Source organism: Ochotona princeps, chromosome X (assembly GCF_030435755.1).
Source record: "Ochotona princeps isolate mOchPri1 chromosome X, mOchPri1.hap1, whole genome shotgun sequence".
In the NCBI taxonomy this organism is placed as follows: Eukaryota; Metazoa; Chordata; class Mammalia; order Lagomorpha; family Ochotonidae; genus Ochotona; species Ochotona princeps.
Window position 1 is genome coordinate 68,194,043 of NC_080865.1, and position 19,363 is coordinate 68,213,405.

General features: G+C 44.8%; 1 pseudogene; it reads right to left on the reverse strand.

Annotated features, from left to right (window-relative positions):
* Window positions 1-12,273: 12,273 nt before the first annotated feature.
* Window positions 12,274-18,063, reverse strand: LOC131478640 (translationally-controlled tumor protein-like; annotated as a pseudogene).
* Window positions 18,064-19,363: the final 1,300 nt, after the last annotated feature.

Here is a 19,363-nt window from a genome sequence, read left to right on the forward strand (position 1 = left end):
AACGGCTGTGGACAAGCAAGTCAGACGCTAAAATCCCAAAACAACAAGAAGCAAAAACACAATGAGGAGAAGTATCAGAAAAAGCAATGACCCAGAAGAAAGATCAAGCACTCCCTCCCAATACAACCAAAAACTAATCTCAATATCTGAGATGCAAGATGAAGACATAGAGGAAATACCAGATAAGGAATTTAAGAAACTAGTGATGAAATTCATCAGAGACAGTGAGAAGCGCTGGAAAGATTCCAAGGTATTTGAAAACCATGTCACTGCAGAAATAAATCAAGTCAAAAAGGGAATCCTCGATATAGAGCACAAAATTGAAAGCCTAACCAACAGAATGAACACAGCAGAGGACAGAATATCAGAATTGGAAGATAATCAGAATGAAAGGCAGCAGCTCATCAAGCAATTGGAGGCAAATCTAGAGAAAGCCAATAGGTCCATACAGGAAATGAAAGACAACCTCAAAAAATCAAATATTAGAATAATAGGCCTTCCCGAAGGAGTGGAAAAGGAGACAGGCTTGCAACGGGTGCTCAATGAGATAATACAGGAGAACTTCCAGAACACTGGAAATATAAATCCAGCACAAATCCAGGAAGGACAAAGAACCCCCAGCAGATTCGATCCAAACAGATCGTCACCCAGACATGTGGTCCTCAAGCTACCTTCAAGTGAATATAAGGAAACCATTCTAAGACAAGTAAGAAAAAAGGATAAGATTACTTTCAGAGGAAGGGAAATCAGAATCACAGCCGACCTATCAGAAGAAACGCTCCAAGCAAGGAGAGATTGGGGTAAAACCTATCAAATCCTGAAACAAAACAACTGCCAACCAAGAATAATGTACCGAGCAAAGCTCTCATTTGTATTTGAGAATGAAATCAAATACTTCAACAGTAAAGAGAAACTCGAAGAATACATCAACATGAAACCAGCTCTGGAAAATCTCCTCAGAAAGGTGCTAAACCCAGAAAGAAAAAATGAAACCAAAATCAAAGATGGCAAATGGGAAGACCTCCCCACTAAAATCCATACAAGGAAAGTCAACCAATCAGAAACTCTAATAGTTGCAAATACACACTTGCACACTTACACACACTCATGGAAGCCCAAAATCACACCCTCTCAATATTATCTCTAAACACAAATGGCCTAAACTCACCAATCAAAAGGCATAGATTAATGGAATGGATCATCAAACAGCACCCAGCTATATGGTGCCTACAAGAGACACATCTAACCAGAAAAGCCTCTAAGAAATTTAAAGTGAAGGGATGAAAAAAGACATTTCATGCCAATGGACGAGAAAAAAAGGCTGGCGTAGCTGTCCTAATCTCAGATGACCTAGACTTCAAGCTGACAGACATCAAAAAGGACAGAGAAGGACATTATATATTGGTGAAGGGATTGATCCATCAGGAAGTAATTACAATCATGAACATATATGCACCTAATTCCAATGCACCTAGCTACATGAAGCAATTACTTACAGACTTAAGGGGAGACATAGATATACACACAATAATAGTGGGAGATCTTAACACTCCGCTAACAACTATAGACAGATCAACAAAACAAAAACTCAACAAAGAAACAACAGAGCTAATACAAACTTTAGAACAACTAGACTTGGTAGACGTTTATAGAACTTTTTATCCTAAGACCACAGGTTATACATTTTTTTCAGCAGTGCATGGCACCTTCTGCAGGATCGACCACATGATAGGACACAAAGCAAATCTAAATAACTTCAAAAAGATAGGAATCATACCATGTACCCTCTCAGACCACCACGGAATGAAACTGGAAATCAGCAATTCAAAATGCCCAAGGAAATACAGAAACTCTTGGAGGTTGAACAACATGCTATTAAACAAACAATGGGTCAGGGAAGAAATTAAAGATGAGATAAAAAAATTTATGGAAACCAATGAAAACTCTGACACAACATTCCAAAACTTGTGGGACACGGCCAAAGCAGTGCTACGGGGTAAACTCATCGCAATTGGAGCTCATGTCAAGGCCCAAGAGAGGCGCCAAATACAGGAACTAAACACACACCTCCAGGATTTGGAAAAACAACAGCAGAAGAGCCACACACACAATAGGAAACAAGAAATCATCAAAACAAGGGAGGAAATCAACCAGATAGAAATAAAAAAAAACCATACACAAAATCAATGAATCAAAAAGCTGGTTTTTTGAAAAGATAAACAAAATAGACACCCCACTGGCCCAACTGACAAAGAAAAAAGAGAAATCAAGAATTAACAGCATCAAAGATGAAAAAGGCAACATAACAACAGACATTACAACCATTAAGAACATAATTAGAAATTACTACAAAGCACTGTACTCCAACAAATCAGAAGACCACCAAGAAATGGAAAAGTTCTTAGACTCACACAACCTGCCAAAATTTAGCCCAGAGGCAACAAACGAACTGAACAAACCCATAATTGAAGCAGAGATTGAATCAGTGATTAAAGATCTCCCAACAAAGAATAGCCCAGGCCCAGACGGCTTCACTACAGAATTCTACAAAACATTCCGAACAGAACTAACCCCAATCCTCTACAAACTCTTCAAAACAATAGAAAAGGAAGCAACCCTTCCAAACTCATTCTATGAAGCCAACATTACCTTAATCCCAAAACTGGACAGAGATCCTACAGAGAAAGAAAACTACAGACCTATCTCTCTGATGAACATTGATGCTAAGCTACTCAACAAAATCCTAGCCAATAGAATTCAAAAAATCATCCGACAGATCAATCATCTGGATCAAGTAGGATTCATCCCTGGAATGCAGGGGTGGTTCAACATAAGGAAATCTATAAATGTGATACACCACATCCAAAAACTGAAAAACAAGAATCACATGATAGTATCAATAGACGCAGAAAAAGCTTTCGACAAAATCCAGCACAACTTCCTGCTAAAGACCCTAACCAAGGTAGGCATAGATGGAAAAATCCACAACATGATCAAAGCAATATATGAAAAACCCAACACCAGCATCATACTGAATGGAGAAAAACTGGAACCCTTCTCACTGAGATCTGGAACAAGACAGGGATGTCCGCTATCTCCACTGCTATTCAACATAGTTCTAGAGGTACTCGCTGAGGCCATAAGACAAGAAAAAGAAATCAAAGGAATCCAAATGGGAAATGAAGAAGTCAAGCTTTCACTATATGCAGATGACATGATTCTTTATATGGAAGAGCCAAGAGGCTCAACACAGAGACTGCAAGAACTTATATGAGAGTTTGGTAGAGTGGCAGGGTACAAACTTAATGAACAAAAGTCAACAGCCATAGTGTATGCTAACAGCCTCAAGTTGGAAAAAGATCTAACCAGCAAGATACCATTCAAAATAATGAGAAAAGCATGAAGTATCTGGGAATAAACCTAACCAAAAATGTAGGAGACCTATTTGAGGAAAACTACAAACTACTGAAAAAAGAAATTGAACAAGACCTAGAAAGATGGAGTAACATCCCATGTTCCTGGATAGGTAAAATCAATATCATTAAAATTTCTGTATTGCCAAAAGCAATATATACATTCAACGCAATCCCAATCAAATTGCCAAAAACATTCTTCACGGAACTGGAAACAATGATCCAAAGGTTCATCTGGAAACACAAAAACCACGAATAGCTAGAGCCATCCTGAAGAACAGGAAGTTAGCAGGGGGAATCACAGTCCCGGACCTCTGGACATACTATAGGGCAGTGGTTATCAAAACAGCGTGGTACTGGCACAAAGATAGAGAGGAAGATCAATGGAGCAGAATAGAAACACCAGAAGGGAACCCACACAGATACAGTCAAATAATCTTTGACAAAAGGACAAACGATAATCCAGACAAATGGGAAGTTCTGTTCAATAAATGCTGTTGGGACAACTGGTTGATAGCCTGCAGAAACAAAAAGATAGACCCACATCTCTCACCATATACTAAGATCAAATCTAAATGGATAAAAGATCTAAACCTGCATCCAGAAACCTTCAAACTTTTGGAAGAAAATGTTGGAAATACTCTGCGAGATCTAGGGGTAGGTCCCTACTTCTTAAGAAGGACACCAAAAGCAATAGGAATCAAGACCAAAATAAACAAATGGGACCTCATCAAACTAAGAAGCTTCTGCACAGCAAAGGGAACAATCAACAAAGTAAAAAAGCAACCCACAGAATGGGAGAAGATCTTCGTGCACTACGCAGGTGATAGAGGGCTAATCTCCAGAGTATACAAAGAATTACAAAACAGCCAAAACACCAAAATAAACAAGCCACTCAAGAAATGGGCATGGGAAATGGGCAGACATTTCACAAAGGAACAATCCCAAATGGCAAATAAACATATGAAAAAATGCTCAAGCTCCCTGGCAATAAGGGAAATCCAAATTAAAACATCAATGAGATACCACCTAACTCCAGTAAGAGTGGCCCACATGAAAAACACCAACAACACTTGCTGGCGAGGTTGCGGGGAAAAGGGAACCCTACTCCACTGCTGGTGGGGCTGCAGATTGGTACAGCCTCTATGGAAATCAGTATGGAGAATATTCAAACAACTCAAAATCAACATACCGTATGATCCAGCAATAGCACTCCTAGGAATATATCCAAAAAACTTGTTTTACGAGAAACCAACATGCACTCCTATGTTCATAGCAGCACAATCAGTAATTGCAAAAACATGGAAACAACCAAAATGCCCATCAAAAGAGGATTGGATAAGAAAGCTATGGTTCATCTACTCCATGGAATACTACTCAGCTATTAAAAAAAAAAAAAAACAAAATGCAGTTCTTTGTGGCCAAATGGGCCAAACTGGAAACCATAATGCTAAGGGAAATGAACCAATCCCAAAAGGTTAGATACCACATGTTTGCCTTAATTTAAGATGATATGATGTTGAGCATAACATGTTTTGTTATGGATATTATGTCATATGTTGTATATAAACTAAAATTGAACTCTGAATGGGGGGTCACAGAAAGTGGTTAAGAAATCGCATTTATTTTTAACATGTTGACTGCTCAATACCATGTCAATTAATTCTATAACGATGTTAATTGTTGCAGATGGTATATTAGTGCTTTTATTTGACAAGGATGATACTCTGCTGTCTCTGCCCTCAGACCAGAGAGGGTCTACCCAATAAGTAGTTGGACTTGACTGGACTATAAGATGTTGGACTCTATGCTTGGCATATACTTGCAAAGAGGGAATTTCAACTGAACTTGAACTATGGTTATGCAACAAGGTGGAGGAACCCACCATGGGGGGAGGGTGGGGGGGAATCCCAGATTCTATGTAATTACAACACAATGTAATTAATGAATAAATTTAATAAAAAAAAAACTGCCTAGATTGCCTAGCCAAGTGTTACACTACTGGGAGAAAAGCAACCAATAGCTGGTGGAAATTCTGGGCCTTATTAACGCCAAATTTGTGTTCAATATACCAGTGTCCCAGCATAGTTACTTATTCTTTTTTTCTGTTTCTTCATTTCTGTTTTCTTTTTTTTTAAGAATTAAGTAGGGAAGGCAAAGCCATGCAGTGGAGTTGTAGATTGCCTGGGGAAGGTGGTCTGGGGATGTATTGGAGTAGGAGCAGCTGAGGGCATGTTTGACAGGGAAGGAATGACTTCTGAGTCTTCCACAGATAGGGTCACTGCACTTGCAGGTAAGCAAGGGAGCTGAGAAGGAGTGGTTTAGAGAGGGGAAGCCAGAGTACATGTCCTGGTCAGGTTAAGATACTCACCCAAGCAGGAGACCTGGCTCGACTAAATAGCATCAATGCCTCCTCAGCACATGCAAAAGCTGTGGCTGAGGGACATGCCTGGCTAGGCTAGGCCCCAGTACTTGCCTGTGAGAGATGGAGCAGTCGGTGGGCCACATCAGCTTGGGTCACAGCACCCAACAAAATAGAGACAACTGGATCTGGGGGTATATTCTGTAGAGGAATTGTGGACTTATTTCGGTGGGACTGCAATACCGGACAGTTTAGGCAGAGAACTAAGGGTGATGGTGGGCTTAGCCAGGCTGGACCACAGAACTCACCTGACACAAAGGCTGGGGCTTAGAGAACGCTGAGTTGGGGCAGGTTGCAGCACCCAGCAGCACATGCAAAGTCTGGAGTTGAGGGAAGAACACGCCAAACAAGGCTGTGGCACCAGCTGGCACACCTGAGATTGTGGGCCTGGTAAAGGAACTCCCCTGCTAGGCAGCAGCTCTTTTTGCACAACAGCTCGAGCTGGGTGAAAGCCAGAAAAGGCAAGTTTGCAACCCTCATCATATATATTGGTTGAGTCTGGGGACAGGTCAGGCTAGGCCAGGCTACAGCACCTGCTGGCATGCATGAGAGACAGAATGGAGTATGGGTAGGCTGCAACACCTGCCAGCTAGGTTAGAATACCTGCCAGGACATTGCACAAGCCGGGCCAAGTTGGAAGACAATACTCATAGTTCACATGAGAGCTAGGGTTGGGCAGGCTGGGGTAGGCTGCAGCACCTGCTAGCAAATGCTGAGACTGGGTGCAAGTTGTGTTAGGATGGACTGTAGCACCACCTGGCAAGTGCAAGATCTAGGGCTGTGAGTAGACCTGCTAGGGAAACTGTGGGAAGTACTCTGATACGCAACAGCTTATGCTGGTGAGCAAAAGAGCCAGAGCTAGTGGCAGACTGGGCTGGGCAAGGCATTAGCACCTGTCAGCATGCATGTGGCCTAAGCTGCAGCATCCATTAGCTCTCATGAGAGATGGGACTGGGGGTGGAACTGACCAGGCTGTCTGTATATTGGCTGGTGCAGATGACAGACCAGTTCTGACCCTGCATTACTGATGCACATAAGAGTCAACTGTGAGACTTCCCAGATGAAATTTCTTGGGGGACTCCCCAGCTAGACCACTAGGCTCAAATCCCGTCTTCAGGGATATGTACAAGCTATGCCTATCTTAGAGTGTGTGAATCAGGACTGGGCCTTCTCAGTTGCTGATGCCTGTGCAGTGGACTCATGCCCAGTTTCACTCTGGGACAAGACAGCTAGCTCAGCTATGCCAGCAGAAGGCGCTGAGAGAGAGAGAGAGAGAGGGAGAGAGAGAGAGAGAAAGACAAAGAGAGAGAGAGAGAATATCTTTCATCCTTTGGTTCACTTCCCAAATGACCATAATTGCCATTTGGCTTAGCTGATTGAAGCCAGGAGCTTCTTCCATGTCTCTCATGTGGGTGCAGGGTTCCAAGGCTTTTTTAATTTACTTATTTGAAAGGCAAAGTTAGAAAGAGAAGGAGAAACAAAGATCTATTGGACCTGGTGAGATAGTGTAACAGTTAAAGTCCTCGCCTTGAACGTGCTGGCATCCTGTATGGACACCGGTTCTAATCCCAGCGACCCGCCTACTCACCAGGAAGGGAGAAGCCTCTTGAGCCCAGACAGGCCTGGGCCCAACTCACCACATGGTCATGCTGGCGGAAGCCAGGGCCCCAAGCATGGAGTCCAACCCAGCCCGGGACCTCCCAACAGGTTGCTGGAAGTTTTCTTACAAAGACCCATAAGATCGCACTCCAGGGCTTTTTCTTGAAACAGAAATGCTGGTTGTCCTGTCTTGTGCATCCTAGTATATTGTCTTTCCTTACTTCGAGTCGTCAATGAGGGTACCCTATTCCCACAAAATGTGCTCCATGGTGAAATCAGATGTCCAAGTGGTGTTCCCTGAGGTTGGGGATTAGGTGGAGTGAACCCACAAGGCCAACTCTTAAGAGCCCCCACTGAACTGACCTTAGATCTTGCTCTTATGTGTGTCACTAGGTGCTGCAACCCTGCCCAGCCCGCCCCCAGATTCAGCTTCACGTATACTAGTGGGTGCTGCAAACTGCTTGGGTTGACCCCCAAGAGTTCCAACCAGGCCTATATCTGGACTCAGACCCCAAATGATTTAGTAAGACAAGAAGGGAGAACAGAACAGCACAAAAAGATGTGGGTCAGCAGTGAGCAGGGAATGTTCTGGGAATTTACTGTGAAGATATAGGGTCTAAGAGTCATCATCTAAGAGACCAAATAGTCTTGCTACAACTGCAGCTTGAAAAGGTGTAGGTGATCACATTGAATGCACCTTGATGCCTGTTACTCTCTCTAAACAGTTACGTCAAACACAATGCAATGTAAACAGCAACACACAATTAAAGCTAGAAACGAAAAAACAAACGAGGTTAAAAAACAGACTTTCCTGTTAATCTGCCTTTCTCTGCAAGAAATAAATAATCCTGAGGATTCAACATAGATTCAATGTTCTCTGCAAAAATGATTCTGTTTAACCAAGGCCTTGATGTTTAATGCTATGATCATGTACCACATGATGATGTTTTGATCAATGATGTGTAGGGTAAGATTATATTGTCCAGAGAAATGACGGCATCTTTGTTTATGTAAGTACAATCTGTGGTATCTGCACAGTGACAAAATTGCCTGATGACACATCTTGTAGTATGTGTCCCCGCTGTGGAGCGATGAATGATTGTACAGGCTTATCAGTTACATGGGAAAAGAACTACACTTGTACAAAGACCCCTGAAATGTCAAGGAAGGGGCTATTAATAGAGTTATTCAAAATATCATTTGAACTTTTCCTGTGGATTCAGGATGGCTTATGGGCCCCAGTGGAGGATGTGATTAGGAGTGTAAGTGAATGGCCTTGACTTCGCTTGTTACCCTTGCAACAGCGGCCTGATACACATGTGGGTAATAGCTTCCATTTGTCTTTATGTCCCACATATCGGCATCGGCTTGGGTTACAGCTAGTCAGCAGGCTTCTTACTTTCTCTCTGGGAGTAATGAGTTGAACACTAAGTACAGTATTAAGTGGAGTACAGAGGTGAAAAAGAAAAAAAATAAATAGAATAGACCTGGCCACAGAGAGGCCCCAAGTATAAGCTCTGTGTTAAATAAACAGCAGAAGAATCAAGTTAGCACTTGGAATATTCTGATTCCCTTTTGGAATTGGGGAGTTTTATGGGGTAGTTGAGCCCAAGAATTCACTGGACATGCATAGAAATTTCTTCTGTCAAACATGAAGAGCTGGAAGTATTCTGGGATTTTTTTTTTTCTTTTTCTTTTTTTTAAAGATCTTCCATCCGACCGATGTTTCACTCCCCAAGTGACCACAACGGCCGGTGCAGCGCTGAACCGAAGCCAGGAGCCAGGAACTTCCTCTTCCGGTTCTCCCACACAGGTGCAGGGTCCTAAGGCTTTGGGCCATCCTCAACTGCTTTCCCAGGCCACAAGCAGGGAGCTGGATGGGAAGTGTAGCTGCTGGGATTAGAACCGGCGCCCATATGGGATCCTGGCGTGTTCAAGATGAGGACTTAAACCGCTAAGCCATTTTACCCAGCCCTCTGGGAATTTCTTAAGGGGCTGCGGCTGGGGATTTGTGTGAATCACAATGGCATTGCATGACCCATTCTCTGCTTGGGTTTTCCTTCCTTTTTCATGAATAAACAAACGAACAAACAGATAAATCAAGTTTAAGGAAGGTGGGGTGAAAGCAAAAGAGGGCAGTGCCCTGGGGCTTTTACTTTGTGATGCACCCAGGGAAGAAGCTGTTTGGGACTGGTTTCTATAGGAACCTGAGTTCTATTTTTCTTTTTTGCTCTTTTTTTTTGTAAAGCCCTGCCAGTCACAGTCACCTCCTTGAGCTGCCTCTACCCCACCCCAGCTACCTCCCAGAAACACTACCAAGTTGCCCATGCTCACTCAACTGCTCCACTACTTACACCTTACTTACAACAGCTTGCTACCAGGCCACAAACATGGATTGCTTTCTGGGCTGGATTGCTGCAGCCTGCTTTTCCACTTCCAACTTCACCACATCTTCTGTTTCACTGTTTGTCTCCCTCATTCAAGGATAACTCCTCAGAGCCTCTTCCTTGCTCTCTATCGTGCCTCTTGTTCATTCCCCAAACCGAGAATTCTGGGGCCAGCAATGGCAAGCTGTGTTCCAAGTCTTCAGTGCTCAGAGGGGCCCTACTTTTTGTCTAGGGGATGTGCTTCAGAAGGGTCCAGGTGTATCAATTATGCTGCCCAGGCCTGTATGCTGCCTCTTCAGTCACTTGTGTCCCCAAGTTTGTGAAGCACAACAGAGTGTGCTTTCAGAAGGAGTCTTTTGTATTCCCAGAGTCTAAAAATATTTGCATGTAAATGTTGAGAATCCAGACAGTCTCCTTAAGGTCTACACTTCTCATAGGGAAGCATACAGCCCCCTGGAGCTACATTTGAAAATAAAATTTCCACCACTTGTACCTGAGGTCCCTGTCCCATAGCATTCCGCTAACATCTAAGAAAGAGAGAGTGCAATAGGGATCAAGGCAAAGCATAAATAACCACATTTTAAAATGAATACAAATTGCATAATGATAGTTTCCAAACTATTAGCCTACTTTACAAAAAAAGTTAATTCAACACAAGCCCAGAGCTGGCTGTTGCTTATGTGTTGTGCTGCCAATTGGCAGGCAGGGCTTTGCAAGGGGATTGGGGGAAACAAGAGCTATTGTAGTGAAAGCACACTTGGCCTTTTGTGAGAAGGGTACAACGTGCATCACTCTTTCAAGCTCCTGCTGCTGAGTGGTAGGGATTGGACACTAAGAGACTGCATGCCTTTAGTGGGACCTTGCTTACTTTTCCTAGAAGTGAAACTGGTTCAATGCCGAGGCTTGCGGGGAGGAGCCACTTCTAAGAGATCTGAACTGACGGAAAGGAGGAGCCCCAAGAGGCTGTAGTGGGCCTGTGTGTGTACTGTGCCTCACTGAGTGATCTGGGTCCCCATGGGCAGCATGGCCACACAGGTCTTTGCTCTGTGTGGTGTCTCAGGCATGCCATCCCACCTCTCTGAGATTGTGTTCCCTCATCTATAACACTGAGTGATTGTGAAAGCCCGTTCCAATCCAGAAAATATACTGTGGGGTCTCCTCCCTTCCAGTGAGTGTTTTGCACACGTTTTCCAAAAGGGCCCCATGGAATACTGGGGCTGCTCTCCATTGTTTCCATCCTTTTAGCGCAGAGCTGATGAGCATTTGTTTCACTTTCTAAATTAATGTAATCTGATATGAAGATACCTTAAGATTAAATCAGAAAATGCCTGCAAGCAAAGAGGAGCCCAGGGGGAAACCTAAATGTCTGCACTAATTGGGAAGGAGCACCAGCAAAGCCTCTAGTGAATCCCCTCCCACAGTAACTTCCTACAGCACTCCAAGGAAGTAGGGCACATGATGAAGGTTAGATCAATTACTTGCAGAGAGTACTCATTCCGAATTTGACAACGCAGTGCAATCTTTATAAGACACTTTACACCAATTCCCCCATTTGTGTTAATAGCAGGTCCTGAGCTATGAGAATTCAAACCAGGCCAAGTCCAGTAAAAGATTCTAACTAAGCGCCATATTCTACCTTCCGGTTTTCAACAGTTCATGGAGTAGGCATGTGAGAGCCCTGCATGGTCGAGTGGGAAAACTACATTCAGGTTTGTCCAAAGCATGTGCAATTGCCTGTGCTTTTGAGAACAACTCAGTCTCTGTTCCCCTAGTTGGCATATTTTTTTAGTAACTCCCCTCTTTATTTAAAAAGTCACTTTTCACACTCATTTCAAGGTTGATCCTGTATTCTTAGCTAAGGAATTATTTCTAGTCCTTTCCTTTCCTATTCTTTGCTGTTTGAAATCATTTTTTTTAAATTTGAAAGACAGAGAGGGAGGGGGGAGAGGGAGAGAGAGGGAGGGAGGGAGGGAGGGAGAGAGAGATAGAGAGAGAGAGAGGGAGGCAGGGAGGGAGGGAGGGAGAGATAGAGAGAGAGAGAGAGAGAGTTCTACTTGCTGATTCTCTCAGCAACAGTCAGGTGGGGGCCAGGCTTAAGCCAGAAGCCAGGAACCCATCCAGATCTCCCATGAAGGTGGCAGGGGCCCAAGTATTTGTGCCATCAGCCACTGCCTTTCCAGACACATTATCAGGGAGCTGGATTGGAAGCAGAGCAGCTAGGATGTGAACCTGTGCTCCCATGTGAGATGCCAGTATTTCAAATAGCAACTTACTGCAGCATAGCACTGCCCCTTTACCCCTTTTTTCCCTGAGTACTTATAGTTCAAACACTGACTTAGAATTTTGAGTCTCAGTGACTTCCAAATTGGGTCTCCAAACATGATCTGCAATATGTAATTCTAATTCAAATCACAATAGCTTTTTCCTCCCCAAATAATTCATACTTTTCTCCCTATTTCATTTGGTCACGAAAGCCATGGTAGTGAAAGTTGAGACATGTGTTCCTCAGTGTGAAACAACCTGAGAAAACAGAGAACAACTAGAATTATTAAATTACCATGAGTGGCTAAAGTTATGCCATGCCTTCTGAGGTTGAATTTGTAGCATTTCAGTCAAAATGAACAAAGACAGAGGAGCTTCAAAAAGTTCGTGGAAAATGTAAGTTCCTTCTTATTTTTTACACACACACACACACACACACACACAAAGATTTATTTACTTAAAAAGTGGAGTAGCACAGATAAGGAGAGGGAGACAGACAGACAGACACACACACACACACACACACACACACACACACACACATTTTTCATTTGCTTTACTGCTGCAAGTCATCACAACAGGGTTTGGCCAGGCTGAAGGCAGAGACCTTGAACTGCATCCAGGTCTTCCACAAAGGTGGCAGGGGTCCAAGGACATGGGCTGTCTTCCGCTACTTTGTCAGGCCATAAGCAGGGAACTGGATGGGAAACGGAGCAGCCAGGACATGAACCCATGGGATGCTGGTACTTGCAGGTGGAAAACTAATAAACTGAGCGCTCATACTGATCCCTCACCTTCTCTTTCAAATGAACAAAATTACATTACAAAATGAGTTTTAAGAAAAAATTGTTCACTTATTTTACTCCTGAATCAATTTCTTCTAATTCCAACCTTATAAAAATTTTAAGTACTCTCATATTTGCTGAATGCCAGTTTGTAAACAAATTTTATTATTTTTTTATTTAAAAATTTTTTTGACAGTCACCACAAAGTTTTATTATAAATGAGAGGCAAGGCAATCGACTGACTGACCAACCAGCCGACCGGCCAGCTGTGATCTAAAGAAATTTTAACAAATTAATTTACTTATAATAGAATAAATAATTTCTGATCTGCACCTTTGGTATATTTAAAATGAACTTAATGGGAAATGTCCTTTGTGGGATTACTTTAGACCTCTTCATTTTATTATTTTTAATATATGTTTTTTAAAAGGTAAAAATTACAGAACAGTGAGACACAAAGAGAGATTTTCCATTTGCTGGGTCATTCCCCAAATGACCAGAGTTGGACTGTCTAAAGTTGGAAGCCAGGTGCTTCCTCCAGATCTCCCAACTGGGTGCAGGGGCCCAAGGACTTGGGCCACCCTTCACTGTCTTCCCAGGCCATAAACTGGGAGTTGGATCAGTGCAGCAGTCAGAACTGGTGCCCATATGAAATGTTGGCACCACAGGCGAGGTTTAATATACTGTGCCACCATACTGCTCCATCTCTCTCCATTCTAAAACCTAGACGTTAGGGAATTTTTGTTTAAGTGCACTTTATTTTTTGACAACCCCACATGACAACGCTTCTTTCCTTAAAAACAATGCCTCCTCTGAACCTGACAAGGCAGCCTAGTGGCTAAAGTCCTTGCCTTGCACGTGCCAGGATCTCATATGAGTGCTGGTTCTTGCCCTATTGGCCCCACTTCCCATCCAGCTCCCTGCTTGTGGCCTGGGAAAGCAGTCGAGGACGGCCCAAAGCCTTGGGACCCTGCACCTGCATGGGAGACCCTGAAGACGCTCCTGGCTTCGGATTGGCTCGGCTCTACTGTTGCAGACACCTGGGGAGTGAACCAGCAGGTGGAAGATCTCTCTCTCCTTCTCTCCATAAACCTGATCTGCCTTTCCAAGAAAAGTAAATAAAGCTATAAAAAACAAACAATGCCTCTACTCAAAGTAAACATCAGTCCAAATAAAGAGCTCAAGATAACTTCAGTTCCATTTCTTCCAAGTCCTGGTATTGCAGATAATAAACAGCAGCCAGGTATGATAAGAAGTGATAGACCCAGAGTAATTGCTGATTTTGTTAACGTTTTTTCCATTTCGAAATCATCCTTAAAAATATTATGTATGTTGGGCCCGGCGGCTGAACTCCTCACCTTGAACGCCCCAGGATCCCATATGGGCGCCGGTTCTAATCCCGGCAGCTCCACTTCCCATCCAGCTCCCTGCTTGTGGCCTGGGGAAGCAGTTGAGGACGGCCCAAAGCTTTGGGACCCTGCACCCGCGTGGGAGACCTGGAAGAGGTTCCTGGTTCCCGGCATCGGTTCGGTGCACACCGGCCATTGTGCTCACTTGGGGAGTGAACCATCGGATGGAAGATCTTCCTCTCTGTCTCTCCTCCTCTCTGTATATCCGGCTTTCCAATAATAATATATCTTTAAAAAAATATTATATATGCAGTTACACCACCCTCACAGTAGTCTAGCAGAGCAGCCATGCCATCTGGGTTCATGTTCTCACCAATATAGAACTGGTAATTTTTGAAATTAGCAAGGATTTGCTTCATTTGTTCTGAGGGCCTTGTGAGAAAAGGTTTGACATTTTCTGGTTTCCGTTCTTCGAGTTTGCCTTTGGTTGATTTCATGGAATCTTTTTTTTTTTTAAGATTTATTTTATGGCGGGAGCGAGCTCTGGGGCCCCGAGGCCGCCGCGGCCTCGTAGCACGAAAGGCGCATGAAGAAGTAAACAAATGCAGAATAAAAAGTGCCGCCTTAAAGGGACAGTGTAGCTGCGTTTGGCCACCTCCAGCTAGGCCTCGGAAGGGGGCGGGTTCGAGTCCCGGGTGACGTCGACCTCCGGGACCCTTTGGAGGAAGGTGGCCGAGGCCGAGCCACGAAAGACCTTTCCGTCCCGGGTGGTGGGGGGGGCTTCTGCACTCGGGCGACCCGCAGCTTGAGCCTGTGTCGGCCCAGCTCCCTATGGCTGCCATCGGCAGGCGCAGGCCAGCGCTGGAGGACTCGCCCCCAGGGCCTCAAGCTTCTGTCGAAGAAAATGGGGTCGACTAGTTCCCTTCACTTCCGACCTGGAACGTTTCCGGAGCCGGAACAGCGGAGGCCAAGCCGGCGAATGGGCCTCTTTTTGGGGGAGCGGCTCGAAAAATAATAGTAATAGCCAAAATATTATAAGTCATCCTTGGCTATCAAAAGTAAAAGAGGCCTGGGGTTTTTCCTCGGGACGCTTGGAACCCCCTCCTGCTGCTACGACAGGAGCGCTCTTCACTTTTTTGCCTTAAATAAATCCTGCTTTTCTAACTGGGGGGGTCGGGGGGGCAGTGAAGGAGGCACCATCCCCCGGGGGAAGGTGTGTGCGCCGCTGTCCAGCCGGAGGCGGTCCAGCCGGAGGCACCCCCGGGGGAGGGTGAGGGGCTGAACCCGACCTGGTATTATTAACGGGGAGAGGGGGCCATATGCGATTGTGGGGAGAATCCTGCAGACTCCAACCCCTCCCCCACTAACGGGCTCCTCCAGCCCTGCCACTCCCCCTCCACCCGTGGCTACCCATTCTTGTTCTGGAGGGCAGGCAAAGCCTTTAGGCTTTGATGCAAGATGGAACATCATAGCCAGCCCACCGCCCTGAAAAGGAGGGAGGCCCGCTGGGAATCCTCCCCTCCATTTTAAGAGGAAACCTTCCTAAAACATAGAGAAGTTGACTTACCCAAGGTCACACGACAAACTCACCACAGTTCTCTGGGACTCCTGTGCTACTACATGTTCTGTCCCAAATACAAAATCCCCCTCCCGTTTTTTCCCTAATTAATAAAAAAAAAAGATTTATTTTATGCTTCCGGCGCCAAGGCCTAGCGGTTAAAGTCCTCGCCTTGAACGCGCCAGGATCCCATATGGGCAACAATTCTAGTCCCGGCAGCCCCACTTCCCACCCACCTCCCTGCTTGTGGCCTGGGAAAGCAGTCGAGGATGGCCCAAAGCTTTAGGACCCTGTACCCGTGTGGGAGACCCGGAAGAGGCTCCTGCATCCTAGTTTCGAATCAGCGCAGCACCAGCCGTTGCGGAATCATCGGATGTCCAATAACTAAATTAAGTCCTTATTTTTTAAAGATGTATTTATTTTTATTACAAAGTCAGATGTACAGAGAAGAGGAGAGACAGAGAGGAAGATCTTCGGTCCGCTGATTCACTCCCCAAGTGACCACAACGGTCGGTGCAGCGCTGATTCGAAGCCGGGAACCAGGAACTTCATCCAGGTCTCCCACACGGGTGCAGGGTCCTAAAGCTTTGGGCCATCCTCAACTGCTTTCCCAGGCCACAAGCAGGGAGCTGGATGGGCAACGGGGTTGCTGGGATTAGAACCGGCGTCTGTCTGGGTTCCAGGCGCCTTCAAGGTGAGGAGTTCAGCCGCTATGTCACGGCGCCGGGCCGGATTTCATGTAATCTTTGATATCTTTCTTCTTGTAGGTTTCCTTTGTGAAGCTGGTTTCCTACAGGTGATGGTTCATGACAATATCCACACGAGTGATTACTGTGCTTTCTGGCCCTTCCCCCTCAGGGCTTTTGGCAGAGGCATTTCCACCCATGAATGAATCATCTGTCCTACTGACCTTCTTCCCCTCCATCTCCAGGCACTGCCAGTCTGCGATCTCCCAGACCTTCTAAGAACATCTGGTTGTGGCTGATGAAGTCCCGGTAGATAACCAAGATGGCTGCTGGAAGGAAATGCCAGCTGGCAGCGGTGACAGTGGGGCTGGCTTGGCGGAGCCTGCAGTGAGCTCAGGGCAGCCCAAGTTGTCCTTGGAGGAAGCGGCCATCGGAGTATGCAGCGGGAAGAAGAGCGAGGGATTTTTTTTTTCAATCTGTATTAGTCCTTCACCTACTTCCTCTGCACCCCTCCCACCACCCTTCCCTGACCCATCTGGCACTTAGAAGTAGATCTGAGGGCCCAGCGAGGTAGCCTAGTGACTAAAGTTCTTGCCTTGCAAGCGCAGGGATCCCATATGGGCGCCGGTTCTAACCCGGAAGAAGCTCGGGGCTCCTGGCCTCCTACTGGCACAGCTCCAGCCGTGGCAGCTGCCTGGGGAGTGAATCAATGGCAGGAAGATATTCCAGTCTGTCTCTTTTCTTTGAATTTCTGACTTTACAATAAAAATAAATAAAACTTTTAAAAAAGTATATATGATTTTTTTTAAATACCAAAATGCCTTTTGAAGATCCTGTACACTGATGAGAAAGGATATTCACAACGTTATTTTATCTGGAAACCTTGAAATCACAAAAGACCTGCTATGATTGTGTGTGTCATACTGCATGTTAGAACCAACTGGGGGTTTTGTGTTTCGAATACCATTTGGGTTTGAGTCTTGCAATGGCAACTGAAAGGGGGTTCTGGAACGTTGATTTGTGCAGATCTTATACTTCAAAGATGATATGAAGCATGGAGGAAGGAGGGGATCAACCATGGAAAGTCAGAATAGCGTTCAAGGTCACCAGACCAGGATGGTGCCGGGGATGTGTGGTAAACCCTTGGATGTTGCTGCTCCTCCCCATAGCAGCTGGGGCCTGTAACATGATGCTGACTTCCTCGCAAGAGTGGGCCCATTTTTCTGATGTTAGACATCCACACATTTGAAAGGAGGGAACGATGGAGACATATCAGACAACGCTGCAGAAAAGTATTATTTGCCGTGAAAACACACTGGCTTTCAAGCTTGGAGTAGGCTTGACACCCCCCGTCCAAAGCCCGTATTCTCTGAAACTTTTTGCATAATCAGAGCACTATCTGAAGCCATGGCAATCATCTCACAATGTCACTGTACATTGTTGTGTTTTAGCCTTGGAATTAAATTACAGCAGGGTAAACTGCTTCTTGTGGAACCGGAACCGGCACCATGGCATAGTAGGCCAAGCCTCTGCCTGGAGAGCCAGCATCCCATATTGACGCTGATTTGAGTTACAGCGGCTCTACTTGTGATCCAGCGCCATGCTAGCGGCTTGCAAAAGCAGGAGAGCATGGCTCAAGGGTTTGAGACCCTGCACCTACATGGGAGACCCAAAGGAAACTCTAGGTTCTTGGCTTCAAATCAGCTCAGCTTAGCTCAGCTCAGTTCAGGCTGTAGTAGCCATTTGGGGAGTGAACCAACAGATGAAATAAATCTCTTTCTCTCTCTCCTGTCTGTAAAATCTTTCAAAAAGTAAAATATATTATTTTTTCAAAGATATATTAGTATTGCACTATTACTATTTCAAATATATATCTAGGTGTGTGTGTGTGCTTGTGTGTATTAACTTGCACTTTGTGATGTCAGCCTCCATAATGGAGTGCCCAGTACAAGTTCAGTAGCTCCACATCTGATCCAGTTCCCTGCTAATGTGCCTGAGAAGCCAGAAGTATATGGCCCAAGTGCTTGGACCTCTGCCACCCACGTGAGAGACCCAGATAGAGTTCCATGCTCCTGGCTTCAACCTTCCAAATGGTGGATGTTGTGGACAACTGAGGAGTGAACCAGTAGATAGAAGGGCTTTCTTTTCTTTTTTGTAACTCAGCATTTCATGTTTTGTTTTGTTTTGTTTTGTTTTAGATTTATTTTTTATTGGAAAGATCAGATTTAAGCAGAGACCAACAGCTCAAGGCTAGCTCCTCACCTTGCAATTGCTGGGAACCTATATGGGTGTTGATTTGTGTGCTGACTGTACTCCTTCCCATCTAGCTCCCTGCTCCTGACCTCGGAAAGAACAGAATATGCCCCACCCACCCCCACCTCAAAAAAAGCAGTACCATCTATTCCTAATCATTACTCGTCAGCAAAAGTTTTGTTAAAGATAAGTTAAATGTTTTACAATGTAGAACTAATAGTTTTACCCACTTTCCTGTAGCCCTTGAAACTTTGTGCCATAATTAACTATGTAAAGATTGTCAAAAACAAATTTAAAAAAAAGGAAAAAAATAAGTTAAATGTTTTAAAAATAATTAGTCTGCAAGCCCGGTGCCATAGCCTAGTAGCTAAAATCATGTCGTGAATGTGCCTGGATCCCATGTGGGCGCCGGTTCTAATCCCAGCAGCTCTGCTTCCCATCCAACTCCTTGCACGTGGCCTGGGAAAGCAGTCAAGGACGGCCCAAAACCTTGGGATCCTGCATGGGACGTCCAGAAGAAGCTCCTGGCTCCTAGCTTCTGTTCGGTGCAGCTCCAGCCGTTGTGGCCACTTGGGGAATGAATCATCAGACAGAGATCTTCCTCTCTGTCTCCTCGTCTCTGTATATCTGACTTTCCAATAAAAATAAA